We start from the raw sequence: 16,816 nt of genomic DNA, 5'->3' as shown, positions 1-16,816 counted from the left end.
AATCAAGTATCATATACATATTCTACTCTCTTTTTCTGAAAAAATTTCTAGTTTTGTGTCTCAAACTTAGTGCTTTCTCTATCAATTCACATGAAAAATTTTATTTTTGTTTGATTTAAGGAATCAATTTTACATTCGACCATATGAATAGCAATTCTCAGAACATTATTTTGGATAATCCATAGTTTCATAATAAATTTGTAATGCGACATTTGTTATACAATAAGTCAAGGGCTCTCTTTTCTGTGTATACAGACACACTGTTTTAATTACCATATTTACACATTTATATGTATTACTACTATTATATTTATCTAGATCTACCAACTTTTTTCTCCAAAATTCTTTGGCTATTATGGTTCTTTAATATTTTGTATACATTTTAACTTCAGCTTCTAAGACCGTATGAAAAAATCTGAATATTTGGTTGGAATTTTCTTGATATTATGGACATCAAGGGGAAGTTTGTCAACTTTTATCATGTTGAATGTTTTTTGATTTTTGAGCATCTCTCCATTTATTCAACAGGTTTTTAAAAAGCATCTTTCTATGTGATTTTCCTTTAATATATTTTATTAAGGTTTTGATCATTTATGTGATAATCATTCCTTGATACTTTAGAGATTCTTTTGCTTTATTAGATTACATTTTTTTAACAATTACACTTTTAAGATTGATGATATATTTTTTCATTTTTCTTATATCTAGTGTATTTTTTTGTAGCTAATATACTACTCTACCATTAGTTCTAATTGTTCCTTAATTCTGTATGAGTAACAGTACCTCAATTTCTTCCTTTCTAACCACATGTCTCCTGCCCACTAACCCAGCCCCTAAATTCTAACCTCCTACTAATTACCTAACTGATAGACTCAATTCAACCTATCTGGTTTAGGAACAAAGTAGAATTATTATGGGTAGGAAGCAGCTAAGGGTTGTCCTATTTCAACGATGCCAAATAACAAATAATTTAAAAGTACATTACATGTAAGGGCTGGCCCAATGGCCTAGTGGTTCAGTTTGCACACTCTGCTTCAGCAGCCCAGGGTTTGCAGGTCCAGATTCTGGGCACAGAGCTAGCACTGCTTGTCAAGCCACACTGTGGCAGCATCCCACATAAAATAGAGGGAGATTGGCAACAGATGTTAGCTCAGGGCCAATATTCCTCACACACACACAAAAAACATTAAATAAATAAATAAAATTTTTAAAGTACATTAATTTATGCATATATACACACAAAATTCCAAAATTCTCACTATTCTCCTTGTAGTCACATGGGAAGGGTTTCAGTGCCTAAACATTAAGGAAGATATATATTGTGGGTTTTGTCATATATATTTTATTAGGCTAAATAAGTTACTTTCTGTTCCTAGTTTTCAAAGAACTCTTGTTATGATTATGCATCTCTTTTTAATTGAGATTACGAACTGATGTTACCATGTGTTTTTTTTCTTTTATTTGATCTGATAACATGCAGAATAGAGTGAATAGATCCAATAATATGGAGGCATTCTTGAATTCCTAATATATACACACAACTTTGTATATACAATACATAATGAAAACAATATGTAAAGTATAATCTATGTATATAACATATTTTATGATATATTGTAGATAGAATAAACATGTTATATAGAATACACAGTATAAAATATATAATATATAGCATATGATGATTTCCAGCTAATATCAGATGCGAAGTTATTCTACTAATTCTCCCCTACGCTGTTCTTGTTTGGCATTGGGATAGCATATCTATATGAATTGAATTGAGGAACTGTTACAATTTGGATCATGACATTATGTTGTATTGTATTAAGCTAAATGAGAGGGGACTTATTTGTTAATTGGTTCCAAGTAGATTTTATCTTACGATTAGTTGGAACCAATTCATTTTTTATGAATAGAAGTAATTAAAGTGGCATTATAATACAGACAAAGATTGTGTCTAAACAAATAGAACATCGTATTTATTTCCAGGCTTGTGTTGTGTGTGTGTGCATGTGTGTATTTGTGTGTGTATGAAATTCATACAGGTTGAAGACTAAAGTGTAATTCATGCGGATATACCACTGAACCACTGATTAGAAACTATAATATATATCTGAGGTTTCCTTTATTATCAGTCTGATCCTAATGAATTCTCAGCTTTCAGATAGTATACAGCCAACGAATAATCATTTTCAGTGCTAACAATAACTAAAAAACAATTTAGAAAAGTAAACACTTTAAATAAAGATTGATAAATAAGGTACACTTTTGAAGATTTCATGAGCCACAAAATAAATCATGGCAGTTTGACAAAACCATTAGTTATCATATGCGGAAAGAGTGGGAAATTCCACTATCATAGAATTATACAAAGTGAGGTATTTTTTCTTCTAAAACATTATTAGTTAGTTATTTTTATCGCATAAATAAATTTGGCTAATTGAACCTACATATCACCATAGAGACCAAGATAAAGGAAAAAAATGTTTTTCTTATTACCAACAATATATTCCACTGTCTCAAGAATTTATTACAATATTTATTTGTCTTCAATTTCCATTATGAAGATATTACTTTTTATTTTACTTGTTAAAAATCTTTTTCAGCCTCTGCTTACTATAGTAAATAAAGGCACAGTTGTATTTTATTTGAATAAAGGCACAGTTGTATTTTATTTGATGATTTTTGCTGATGTAGTATTAGTAGCTACATAGTACCTAGTCAAATATATCATCCAAATGTTCCTTTTTTCAATTATCAATTGTCTTCAGTACATCTCTTTTATAGCCATAATATCTATAAATTTATTCTACCATCAAAAGCAATACTTAGTAAGCACCACCGCCAAATGGTGTGGAAAATATAATTTTGTTATTGAAAAAGGCACAATATAAACATTATTTTTTAAAGACCCAAATCTTGGTGAATGGAAACATTTTTAAAGTGATACACTTACTGGTTTGCTTGTGTGTTTGTGTGTGTTTTTAATCACAATTTCTCCTTTTTACTCACTTCGGGTATTAACAAACCAAATGCAGATAAATGCATTCTACTTCACAAGACAATAAGTGTCCTAGATATAAACAAACACTGGCCCAAAACATTCTTTCCAATTCTAATCCTACAACTATAATTTATTTTTCTTCAAATGTGTGTTCACATATGTGTAGAATCAATTGAAAACTTAAAATCTCATAAAACAGTGTCACAGAACTACACAGTATCTGATTCAGATGAACTGGGTGAAATAGTAAAAGCCTTCCAGTCATCATGAAAAAGAACTTTATTTGATAATAATAGTAATAATAATTATTTTAAAATATGAGCAAACACGACAAAACTATTATTATTTTATGCTGGAGCTGACTGCATTTTCTCTACTTAAAATTTTTCCCATGCATGTGGAGAATCCCTTGATCTTTAAAAAATATAAAGTAAACAATAATTAGATTAGTTCAATCCCTCAATTTCTGAGGAATAATCTACATGCCTTATTCTACATTAGAATCAACTGAAAAGCTAGATAAAATGTACGTTCCCCACTCCACAGCTTCTGATTCACCAGTTAGGTATTTTTAACAAACTTTAAAGGTGATTCTAAGGCAAACAGTTGAAGGACACTATCATCATCATCATCGTCTTTATCATCTTGTCTAACATATATCGAATGCTTCCTTCATGATTGTGACTATACAAAGAGTATGCCATTCTTCAATTGATTTGCCTTACAACAATTCTATGGTACATGCTCTATTATTACTGCGGACAATGAGCACATAGAAGTTAACTAGCTTTCCTCAGCCATGTAATAATTAGGAAGATTGGAGCTAAATCCAAGAAGTTTGCTCTCTCCAAAGCTGGTCCCCCTTAACCAATGTCTTTGCAAGAATCATTTACTGGAATACGGATACTATTTTGGAAAAAAAATATATGTGTAGATATTGGCTGGGGTGTATTTCTAATGCAGTGTTTTCTAAATTTTCATATTTTACACTCCTATTAGAAAAAAAACTTAGAGTGAACACTAATGTTTGTGTGTGTATTTATACATTAATCATTTACTTCTGCAACTTTTACCACTATATAGATATTTCATAAAACATACTCCAAATTGAAATGCAAAAGAATGAGTTAAAACATAAATATAAATAGAATTTCTCATATTTTCCCACAGTTACGTTGCTCTTGTGCATGCCCTGTGTCACATAAACACCTATTTGGAGACTCTGTAGTGTGGAAGAGCATGGCATGGCCATTGCGGATATTCCAAGTCTCCTGCCTTATCTGTTTTCTCTCTCTTCAAGAGAACAACTTGTACTGGTTCTCAGATTGACTTTTACTTTAGAACCCTGATCATGCAATAGTAACTTCCTGGCTGCCAAACTATACCTAGAATAGATGGCTATTATAAATAATACAAACTGATAATATATAATAGTGGACAAAGGTATGTCATGAAGTAAAGAATTGTATCAAGTGAACTATATAATTTCCATCTGATTCTTTTTCTTAATTATATTACTTATTTAAATCCTCATTTGATAATATTAAATTAATGCTGAACATAAAGAGAATCTGTACAAAATTTAAAGATTTTTACCACTATAATATGCTGTATGACACTAGTCAAAGTACATCAACGCTCTCAGATTGATTTCTCCAACTGCAAAATGAGATAACATGTCTAAATTCCAGGTGTGTGGTGATAAGTCACATAAAAATAACTGGAACTTTACCTGGAACATATCAAATGTTCAATAAAGGTAGTTATTATAATGCCATAAAAACATGCCATCTATTTAAATATTTATAATCCCAGATTTCTTTGGAAAATTCTAATTAAGCTGTTCCTAGAGTGCATAACAGAATCACAAGTAAGTCCTCATTGCTACAAAAATCAAAAATCAAAGGAGTAACTGTTAACATGAATGCTGTTAAATCATGCAGGAGCTTCTTCCAAGTCAGGGAAACTGAAAATTGGAAATACCTCCAACAGACTGTCTACAAATGATTTCAGGTTTACACACTCAAGGCTAATGGGTACAGTTTCTATTATGTGAAATATCAGGATTTGATAGAAGACAGCAGTAGAAATGTGCCACAAATACTTATAAGACCTGGTCAGCATCATGGCAAAGTGAGTTGTTCTTTTTGTCTCTCCCCTCTAAGTTAGAACCAGTTGGACATCCATTGACCAAGAAGTACTCCCTGCACAGCTCACCACAATATCTGAAAGCTCCTGTTTCTATACATCTGAGGGTGGGTGGACTGGACGTCCGGAAAGCAGTGGAACTAGACAAACAGCCCCCTCCCCTCCTCCACTGGTGGTGATCCAAAACACAGATCTTCACACTGGCATTCACACCTGAGAACAGAGGCTGCAAGGGCAGACATGGCACTTGCAGCTTAGCCCCAGCCACTCCCGTCAGCAGTGGCAAGTGGTACAAATGTCCTGAGGATTCAAGACACAGAGCAGAGCCAATGACCCAGCCTCCTCCCTTACCCTGGGAGTGGCACTGCTCTTTCCAGCAAGGAGGACAGCATCTGAAATATGGATTTTCCCAGCTGGAGTGGGGCACTTTAACTTGAGGTTTGAAATCACACCAGTACATGCCAGTGACCAGAGGCTGCATGAGCAGCAACAAAATTTCTGGCATAACACCTGCCCTACCCTTAGCAGTGGCAGGTAGAACCTATGACCTGAGGTTTCAGGAACAACAGCAGAATCTGTGACCCAGCCCCCAGTGGCGGCACCCTTGACACCAGCTCTACCAGCAGTGGAGGCTGCCTACAAGATGCCAGGACCCCAGCAGCAACAATGACACCCACCAAACCAGCACACCTGGCATCAGTGCTGCCAGCATGCACAGATAACCTAGGAGCAGCAGCACAGGTGTTGCATGGGGGCAGCAGCATGCGAGCCTGTGGAAAACCCATGGAGAGCCAGTCGGGGAACAAGACCCAGGTGACCTCAGAAGAAGCAGAAGTGCTGGCAGCCTGGTGACCCTCATAGTCAAACCTGAGAGTGAAGTGACATCATAAAGAGCAAGGCACTAGCCATGTCAGAGGCACAGAAGCACAAGGAGGGCACTGTCAAGGCCTCTAGCATACATAGTGGAGGGTAGAAAGCGCAGGCTCTCAAATAAAACCAGAAGCAGCTCAGAACCAAAGTAACGAAACCCTTACTAAAAGAACAAAGGTGTTTACAACCACAAATGCACTGGCAGAGGATCAACTCATCAGACACCATGAAGAACTACAGTAACACGGCAGAACAGGAAGAAAACGACAAGTCTGCAGAAACCAAACTTGAAGTCACAGAAGATTACAATCTGACAGAGAATTCAAATAGCTGTCATGAAGAAACTCAATAAGTTACAAGAAAACTCAGAAAGACAGTTCAATGATCTCAAGAATAAAATTAATGAAGAAGGAATACCTCACCAAAGAGATTGAAACTCTAGAAAAAAAACAAACAGAAATTCTGGAGATGAAGAACACAATTAATGTGATGAAAAATAAAGTAGAAAGCATTGTTAACAGAGCAGACCATGTGGAAGAGAGAATTAAGGAGCTCAAAGATAGAAATCTAGAAACAATTCAGGTGGAAAAGGAGAGAGAACTAAGATTTTTAAAAAATGAAGAAATTCTATAAGAAATATCCAACTCAATTAAGAAAAGCAACATACGGATAATGAGTATCCCAGAAAAAGGGAGAGAGAAAGGTGCAGATGAGAAATTCCTAAACCTGAGGAAGAAACCGAATATACAAGTACCTGAAGCCAATAGAACTCCTAATTATCACAATGCAAAAAGACCTTCTCCAAGGTACATTTTACTAAGACTGTCAAAAGTCAATGGCAAAGAAAGAACACTGGGGTCAGCCAGAGAGAAGAAAATAACCTACAAAGGAACCCCCAACAGGCTATCACTGGATTTCTTGGCAGAAACTCTACAGTCTGGGAGATAGTGGAATGATTCAAAATAGTGGAATGATTCAAAATATTGAAAGACACAAACTATCAGCCAAGAATACTCTACCCAGCAAAGTTATCCTTCAGATATAAATAAGCAATAATGTTTGTCCCCAGACAAACAGAAGCTGAGGCAATTCATCACCACTAGACTTATGTCATAAGAAACGTTGACAGAAGCCCTCCCACCTGCAAAAACAAGGCAAAGATTTACAAAGCTTTGAGCAAGATGATAAACAGACAGACAGAAGCAGAAAATTGCAACTCTGAGTAGTTGACAAGTCTCATGCAATCAGGAAAGTAGAGTTCCACAGTGAGCTGTGTTTAGTTAGAAAAATCAGTGTTAACAAATGACCATAAAAATAGATATTTTTCCTCACTTGTCACTAAAACAGACCACAACAATCTCAGCAGTCATTTACCTATGACCAGCACTAATGTGTTCCTTAAGTGCCCAGATTTAGTTTCCTATACCATTTGTCAATTAAAAAATACCAAAAAAACTGGTACATCTTGTTGAATTGCTGAAAAGAAGGTTTAGGAGTGATTCTCAGGAATCGGAAAAGAGTAGATTGAAGACCGACTAGAAGTTGAGAATTGAGTTCCAAGAGTAGATGAGTCATTCAAAGTAGTTGCTAACAGAGGGAAAGCAGAGGCGTGAGATCTCCGGACTTGGGATTTAGAGTAAATGAAGGATTTTTGAAAATACGAAATACAGTTTGAGCCCATCTGTAGGACAATTAAATGAGCAATAATAAGCAGAGATGTTATTGCAAAGAAAAAAGCAAAGCACCAATGTAACTACTCAATAAATTCTGTTTATTATTATGAAAAAATAATATATAAGTAAATAATAATAATATAATTATCATTATTTCCTCAGGCTTCCCTATGACTTGAAAGTTAAAAATAACCTGAGGAAATTTAAATTTATAATCTGTCAGAGTATTCCATGTGTTAAAATGATACTTACTCAAATCAATTTCAAAACTGAAAAAAAGTGAATTCATAAAGAGTTTACTATTACAATATTTACTCACAAAAATTTTGGAGTAAAATTATTATAAATTTTGGATCCTAATATGGAATGGACATTTCAAAGGACATATTTTAAAAAGTAAATGAGAATATGTTACTATTTTGTGACAAAATATTTTTGAACAAACACTCCTTTGAAATATGTATTATTTTAGTTTCAAATTTATAATATAAAACTCAATGTTTCTTTAGTTTCTCTCACACAAAACACACACAGCAAAAAAATCTAGATCACTCATTTTATGCTTTTTCAGAATACTAAGTTAAAACAACTAAATGACTACGCTCAGATTTTTAAAGTTTATTTTGTTGAGTTTATGCAGAGTATGTAGACATGAGAAAACATTCTGAAGATAAAATTTAAAATCAGTTGGACTAGTTTAGCAGAGTGTTTAATGCAATTATTTTACATTTTGGGGATACTATTTTGTGACTTTGCTATTATTTATGAATAAAGAGTGACCAAGTAATAACCTACCTTAGTAAATGTAACGTTGTAAACATCTCATACAGGAGATTTTTTAAATCCCTTTAACATGAATGGCATGGTTATAGAGTAAATACATCCCTACTCTATAATTTCCAAAATAACGAAATTTGCATACATCACTTTAATTCCAAGTAAAATGTGTATAGGAAAAATTAAAACAGACATGTTTTTAAAATCCAGAAAACAGTAAAAGTATACCTCAAAGAGATGGGATGGGTTAAAAACATGTAGAAATTTAAGGAAGGAAAACCATTATGAATATAGTTAGTTTGAGATACTAAATGGATTAAAAAAGTAAGATAGGATGTCTTCTTTAAGTTTTTGATCCCCTTGTAATTGATGCCAGAGGATAAGCATGCTTTCTTTTAGTGCTTAAATGTAGAAGCATTTGTTATAATCTAGATGAATGACTGAATGAGCTATTGAGTGAATGAATGTCTCTTTTCTCCTAAAACTTTGAGTTATGTGGACTATGAGCCACTGCAATTTGTCAGTGGGTGGGGAGAGCTGATATATTCTATGGAAAAGGATGACGTTCTTATATGAAATAACTCCTCACCTTATTTTTTTCTAAAAGTGGCAACCTTAGCATTACTTCGTTTCATAATATGTAGAAAGAAGTTAATTGATATCTTGCTAAGAGGTGTAATATTTAACTCACATACATACAGCCTTAAACATGTATTGCTTGTTCCTTTTCTCCCTACAAAACAAAAGCTCAGTGATATCATTATAAGACAGCATCACAACATCCCATCAAAATTGTGAGTTAAGAGTTGTGTGTTTTAAACATTGGTTTAAAAATTCATATGTGTATATATATATATATATATATATGCACACACATACATACACACAAAATGGCAACATTGCTTCATATCTTTAAAATAGTTCAAATTTCATAAAAGTGACTTTATTAAATCCACAGTCTATAAAATAAAAGGGCATAAGACTTTAACAAATAATTTCTGTAGTCTTAAAATTATCAAATGAGTACATATATACATATATATATATAAATTTGAAATAATGTCCAAAGACAAATATATAGACACATATATATGTATGTGTGTATGCAAACGTATATGCTTATTTGTTATTAACCAATAAATTTGGAGTCAAATCTTGATATGCCTATAGAATTGGTGTATTCTATAGACATTGAATAAAAGACAGAAAATAAATAACCAAAAAGAAAACAATGTCTTACATGGCCCCAAAGACAAAAGTATTATTTAGAAGGAGAGGATTTATAGCCAACTGAAATTTGATGTTATGGTCCCTTATTTGTTTCATGTAGCACTTTAGGAAAGGGTTATATTTTACTTTACGAATTCAAGAGCAATTTCAAGAAGTATTTGCTTAATGGCAAAGAACAATACCGTTAAAAACTCAAACAGAAAATGCATCTATATCCTTCTCTCTTTATCCTTTTCAGTGTTTTAGTTCTACTTTATATTTGTCTCTGAATTTGGTGGTCTCATCTCTTTATCAAAGGAAGTCATAGATTCTTGACTAGAGACTTTTAAGGATAAAATAGACCACAAACTCTCAGGAATAATTTAGCTATAATCCAGCTTAAAGGCAGAAAAACGGTGACAGTTTCCTTTCCTATCATTTATGTGTAATTTGTTCATTTCCACAGGAATGACATTTCTAAATTTTGCGCTTAGAGAAAATTACCTAGGTTATTTTAAGCCATAATTGATGGGCCAAAATTATTCCTACTTTAATATACTATCCTGCAAATTTATCAAGTTCATTTATCATGTAAGTTCTAAGAATGAAGGAACAGATCAAATGTGGATGTACTGATCCCTTATGTTGATAACTGTCCTATAATAACATTTCAAATTTGACTTCACATGCCAAAGCAGAGTCTCTGAAAATTATATACTTAGCTTTAATTTTAAGACATTCTTTGATGATTTTGAATGTCTTTCATTGAGTAATTAATGTGACAAATTTCTGTCAAAAATATTTCTGCTTTACTAATTCTAGAGCAGTTTTTGGTTTTTAAAGTGAGACAAGAATTCTATTACTGGGTCATATCAGGATCTTCAAGAGGGCATGCATCATTTCAAAAAGAAATCGATCTGTTGTGAGTTGTGAAAAGGCAGGTTTTAGAGCATTTTAGCTGGATTCTCTCGATTGGGTGGCGATGAGAGTTGGTAACAAACTCTCTAGTCGTATTTTTTTCTTAAAAAAAAAGTGTCAAACATCTTTCTGGTCACTTTGGCAGAAGTAACTCATTTCTCAAATCTGTGAGCTGCCAGTAGCATTGCTAGTAAGAAACAATTCATATGAGGCTACTAAGTTCCATATTTGTTTGTTTCACCCTCAATCTGTTATGCCAAAGCAAAGATACGGTCACTGGAAAATCCTGGATATAAAAGGAAATTGTCATGACAACAAAATACAAAAGTCCCATTTTTTCAGATTCATCAGCATGGTTCTCAAACATTAGGTCAGTGGCAATATATCCCTCTAAAGAAAGATAGATGAAAAGATCAATATGTCTTTTAGACCATGTAACACATTTGTTCCTATTGCATTACCACTCAATAACATGTTAAATACCACTCTGTAACACTTTAAATATGACATAATATTTAAAAGGTACATGTTAAGAGTGTAAGTTGCAAAAAATTAAGTATAAATTTATATCTAGTTATAAATTATCATTTATCAAATTTTATGTATATTATGGTGAATTCCTGAACGAGGGGTCAGGTTTCTTACGAATGCATGGGAGGCATTTGTGCCCATCACATCACAGCATCCTCAACTTATGATAACTGAATTGATTTAATTTAAAAAAAGGCACATTTCCTGGGGATAAGTAACTTGGAAAGATTCCAAAGGAGAAAACAAAACAAAAATACAAGAGGATAATATATGTCTTAAGACTTCTACAAATTGTGTGTGTTTGTTTAGCCAAAAAGTATAAGTGCACAAGTAAAGAACTTACTAAATTGAGACTGTAAGATTCAAGTATAATTTACATAACGATCTGATAGATTTCAGTCATTGTTAAAAAGCCGTGGTAAAGTAGAAAACACATAAAAAGGATAAGAGAGCAGATGACTTCTACATTTCATAAACTGGTTATTTAAAAAAATTGAATAATTCTAGTCTTTTAATATTGTAATGTTTAGTCCTGTTTTGAAGCACTTTTATTGGTTTCAAAATTTGGTAAACAGAAATATTCACATTCTATTGCAATTTAAATATTTTCAAATTAAAAATTATAAGTATGTATAATTGCATACTTGTGATACTTAGACACCTAAAGTATTTAGAATTTGGAATAAAGAATATTATAGAAATGTATATTACTTTATTACATTACTTTTTATTGCAAATACATCCAAAATATATATATTACTAAATTTGCAAATATTTCACAAAATATCTTCTCTATAGATATAATAATTCAAAAAATGAATTCATAAAGTTAAAGTATAAATTTATATAATCTAAAGAAAGCATACGCCATTCTATTTAGATATTTTTGTTGCTAATCTCTTTACATATTTTTTAATGTTAGTTACAGATTTACTGAATCCCTTTGACAAACATACATTGAAAAATTTTGTTAAAATTAGTAACCCAATTAAAATTATATGTAACATTTCAGAATTGAAACAAAATTAAGTATCTTTCACATTTTGTATTTTCTTAATTGACACTTTTGTGTCTTGCATATTTGCCAAATTAGCCTTTTTATTAAATGTAATAGATATAATATATTGCAAATTAATATGTGCACATTTGAATGCATATGTGTTCATAATATGCTCAATAGTTTACTAGCTCAATTAGTGTTATTATTATAACATCCTTATTCTTAATTAAGCTTTTCACTTTAAGAATTTTCAAATCTCAATGGAAACTCTGATAGCCAGAAAAACTTGACAAAGAGGAAGCAAATGTAATAATCATATGCCAACTTTGATAATAGATTTGTCCTTCAGAGAAACATTTAGTTTTATTCAGCTATGCAGAAAGCTCCATACTGAATACATTTACTAAGAAACAAATAACTTATTATATTAAAAATAAATATTTTTCTCACCTCTTTAAGATTGACAGCTTTATTGTTCAGAGCATCTGATAGTACAGAGCTAAACACGTGATGAATCGAAAAACAAATCCTGGGGAAAGAAAAAGACGCAGTAGTGATACATTCCTGCCGTTAAAACTGAACGTTTTAAATGTCCTAGATATCGGCAACTTTTCTTTTCCTCAATCTGAATTGTACAGATGGTGAATTGTTCTCACAAATATCTGTTTTAGAGAAAGTTCAATATACATGCCATAGTTTAAAAATTTGGGGAATGTCTTCCTTATGAAGTGCGAACTAGTAAAGAGCTGTTCAAAACTTTTTGACCTTACATTCATTGAGATAATTTATATATAATTCGATATATGCCTGATTATCACATTCTTACCTGTGTATCTTCAAATTTTAGGAGTTCTGCAGAAACTGAAGTTCAAAATTCCTGTTAAACACATGAGGAACAGGAGGAGAGATTGTTCTTATTTCCCTTCACAGTCTTCTCGTGAAAGCTCACAGGGGCCACACTGCTCTGAGTTACAGAAGCTTGCACTCTTAGTACCACGACACTCAGTATGTCACTGCTTGCTGGATGCTATTTTGGGTTCTCTGAGTAGAGCCCCGAACACTGAGCCTTTTGTGCAAAATATCATAAGGGCACTCTGAGGTTCATTCACAGTCTGGGATTAAAATGCAGACAGCTCCAGCAAGTAGTAGGAGCTGATTATCTTTTCTTTTTCTTTTTCCTAACAACGAACAAAAAGAAAATAAAGTACTTTTGGCTTTGGGGTGATAAGAAGGGAATTCAACTTATGTAAGAGAATTCTGCAAGTGGAAAGGACATGCCCTCTGCTTGGAGATTAGCTGATGAAACAAATAATCAGTTTAAAGCAGGCACAAAAGCTACTAAAAAGAGAAGCACTTTCTGCCATGTGTCTATGCCTTCTGGCTGCTTCTTAATTCAGTCTTTCTCCTTAGGAATCAAGTAAAATAATGAAAGAGAGGGTAATGTCTAAATTATATTCCTTTTCTTTGATTTATTACCTAAATATGCTTATTTTATTAAATTAATAATTAGGTTTTGTTATAAATAGTTGTTGTTTAATATGAACTACACAATATCAAGCTCTATGCTGTTTACTCAACCTGTTTTTAGTTAAAAATCATTTTTGAACCAAATCAGAGAGAGGTTAAAATAATGTCAAGGGTGTTGAAAACTATGATTGATGTCTATAAAACTTAATATTTTTAAGGTTTACACATGCAATTATTGTGAGGAGACAGCCTCAACTTTCAGAAATATACCTGAGTTCCACAACATTGGGACTATATGCATGTTCATTGCTTTTTTATCATAACAAGGGAAGGATGGTAGGAGAGGGATTATAACTAATGCTGGTGAGAACCAAGTAGATTATGTGATGTCTGAATCATGCTTACTTCATTTTTGAATTCATAAAACCAAATTTTATTAGTTACCATTGGCTAAATAAATGTTAGATGCTTCTGTACCATGCAACAAAATCAACAAAAATAAGCTTTGTCCCGTAAGCTTTTTTTAAATCACAGTAAGAACACTTGACATGAGATCTACCCTCAACAAATTTTGAAGTGCACATACCATATTGTCAACTACAGGCACTACATCGTGCAGCCGATCTCTAGAATTTATTAATCTTGCGTAATAAAAACTTTATACCTATTTTTCAACAACTCCCATTTCTCCAACCCCCCAGGCTCTGTCAATCACCATTCTACTCTTTGCTTCTATGAGTTTGACTAATTTACATACCTCATCTAAATGGCATCATGTAGATTTTATCCTTTTGTGAATGACTGACTTCTCTTACACAATGTTCTCTAGATTCATCCATGTTCTAGTGTTTATGTAGGAATCTAACATTTTATAGGATATTGTTTCCTGCCTTGATACAATATCCAGCTCCACTTTGGATTTCAATTACACTTTTTCAACCTGAGAGTGCTTGTTCAACATTATTTTATGCCATAAGGGAGCAAGCATGGGTCAGCATTTGCTGTACTGATTAGTTGATATAGTACCACTAACAGGACAGTCAGGATGGTAGAAACTACACTGAGACAGGATGAGATTTTCTCAAGAATATACAGTTTGGAACTATATATTGTACATAGAATACCATTAACAGCAACTGTGATTTCATTAAATGGAAGATCTGTTATAAAACACCTATGGAAAGTGTTCAACTAGATTTGATTTTAACGTAGGCACAAAGTACCTTAAGTTACTTTAGAAATGTTTGTCCTTCCTAGAGGAGGAGAGGTGATAACAGAAGATAGGCTGGAACCCAGCAAACCTTTCTGTCTGTGCCACAATCCAGAGGGTAGGCTTGGCTGGACTGATGAGACTAGTCACCAAACAAGCTTAGAGATTGCTTCCACTGCATTTTCCTCATATCAGGAGAAAAGCACATGAAGTCTTTTCCAGGTATGGGAAGCAAAAGAAATTTTGAATAGTGAATGGAACATGACTGCATAAGAATGGAAGATCTCAGAATTAAGTACACCACTATCCACTGGAGAGTCAAAGCCATTACAATAAGACTTATTGGGAATCTTCACATCATAGAATAAAAGTAGGGGAAAGTGGACAATTCCTGAGACACAGATGCTGTTTCATAACTACACAGAAACATTCTGCTAAACAATCGTCAGCTTTCAGATGCAATCTCGGGGAATTCTACAAATGTCATCTGCCAGCAGGCAGAGGAACAGCGCTTGAAGTTTCAGAATCATTCAAACAAGGATTATATTAAGTTAATCTAAATAGAGATTTGAATTAAAATATTATAATTCATCAACGCTCTGAAGAGCCACCGATTTCTTTGTTTAAACCAGATAATTAAGGAATGTAAATCTACTGACTAGCTGAAGACTGGATCAGCTAATGAAGCTCAGATCTGACAGCAGACAGAAGAGGAAAGCCAAATTTTATTCAGGTTCTGGCCCACATCTTGAAGATCAATCTTTAATCAGAAAGTTAAGGCCCATCTGGTTCACAGCATAGGCTACCTGACTGCTTTCAATTTGGCAGTTAGGCTGAAGCCGACCAGTTGTGGTCAGGATGGTAGAATTTACAGTCTACGTCCTCAGCCCCACGGCCTTGGAGCACACTAGTTCTCAAATGAAAATTATATCCATGAATGGTTTTGAAAAAAACTCATGATATATTAAGATAGAAAAATTTGAAGATGTATTACTGCATCATAACATTGTATCAATTAGGATCCCTTTGGCTGCCATAGACAAAACAAAACGAAACTAAAAAAACAGCTTAAACGATGAAGAAATGTGACCCATACATAGAGAGACAAAGTACTTGATCCAATCCTTCACATTGCAGTTGTCCAAGTTCATTTGTTTTCTTCTTGTGCTTAAAGTAATTTTTTCCTAGGAGTTCCTAAAGCACTCCACTTTTGTCTTATTGACTAAAATAATTATTTGTCTGTAGCTGAACAAATTATACCAAAGAGGAAAGCTTAGACACATTAAGCCATTCCTACACCTGGGAGTAAAAAGTACTTGGTGGAGAAATAGATTAATTTCACCAAATCTGGGTGGGGTAGTTGAAACTCGTTGGCAACTAGCTGTATTCATTATAGACATGTGTGTAAAATACCTCTTTAAAAAGAGGAAAATAAAAATAATAGTTTTCTCTATGGATGATCCCTAGTTGTTATTCTTTTCTAATAGTCCAATTTGCTGTATTTTCTTTTTTTAAGACTGAACATATATCACAGTGATAAGTAGGAGAAAATCAAATGCACAGTGATAAAATCAACAATAAACAAAACTCTAGTTAATCCATATACTTCAAGCAACAGCAAATTGTTTTTTGTCAAATTTAGTAAAACTTGGCTCCTGGTAAAGAGACATTCTATTGAATATGGCCACATTCTGTATGGTCTTAGAAGATATACCTTTTAAATTCTAGTTGCAGCAGCCATTGGTTTGATATAATTAAAATTTACCTTTTCATATATATCCATATTTTCTTTTCTTTTTTTTACGTTTTGTTTTGTTACTATTTTCTTCTGTGAGCAGCCCTTGCTCTAGCTCTCTGCATCCAAGCAATAATCCTGTTTGATTAAACTACAATATAAACTCCACGACAGAGGAAATTGGCAGTTAATAAATGCATAAATAACAGAAGTCCTTTTCTAAAAAACATAAGTATATTAGTAATTGGTGATACATAAGCAAATTATTTAAAATATT

General features: G+C 33.0%; 1 protein-coding gene across 2 annotated transcripts in view; it reads right to left on the bottom strand.

Annotated features, from left to right (window-relative positions):
- The window catches only part of CDH19 (cadherin 19), a 105,527-nt gene extending 92,386 nt beyond the window's left edge, over window positions 1-13,141 (bottom strand). For both annotated transcript variants that reach the window (XM_046670866.1, XM_046670867.1), the window contains exons 1-2: window positions 12,954-13,141; window positions 12,578-12,656 (exon numbers count right to left, since the gene is read on the bottom strand). The gene's annotated coding sequence lies outside the window, so the exon portion shown is untranslated. The remainder of the gene's footprint in view (window positions 1-12,577; window positions 12,657-12,953) is intronic.
- Between the last annotated feature and the right edge of the window lie 3,675 nt (window positions 13,142-16,816).

Source organism: Equus quagga, chromosome 9 (genome assembly GCF_021613505.1).
Source record: "Equus quagga isolate Etosha38 chromosome 9, UCLA_HA_Equagga_1.0, whole genome shotgun sequence".
NCBI lineage: Eukaryota > Metazoa > Chordata > Mammalia > Perissodactyla > Equidae > Equus > Equus quagga.
The sequence above is the reverse complement of the archived record's forward strand: the minus strand, read 5'-3'. Positions and strand labels throughout refer to the sequence as shown.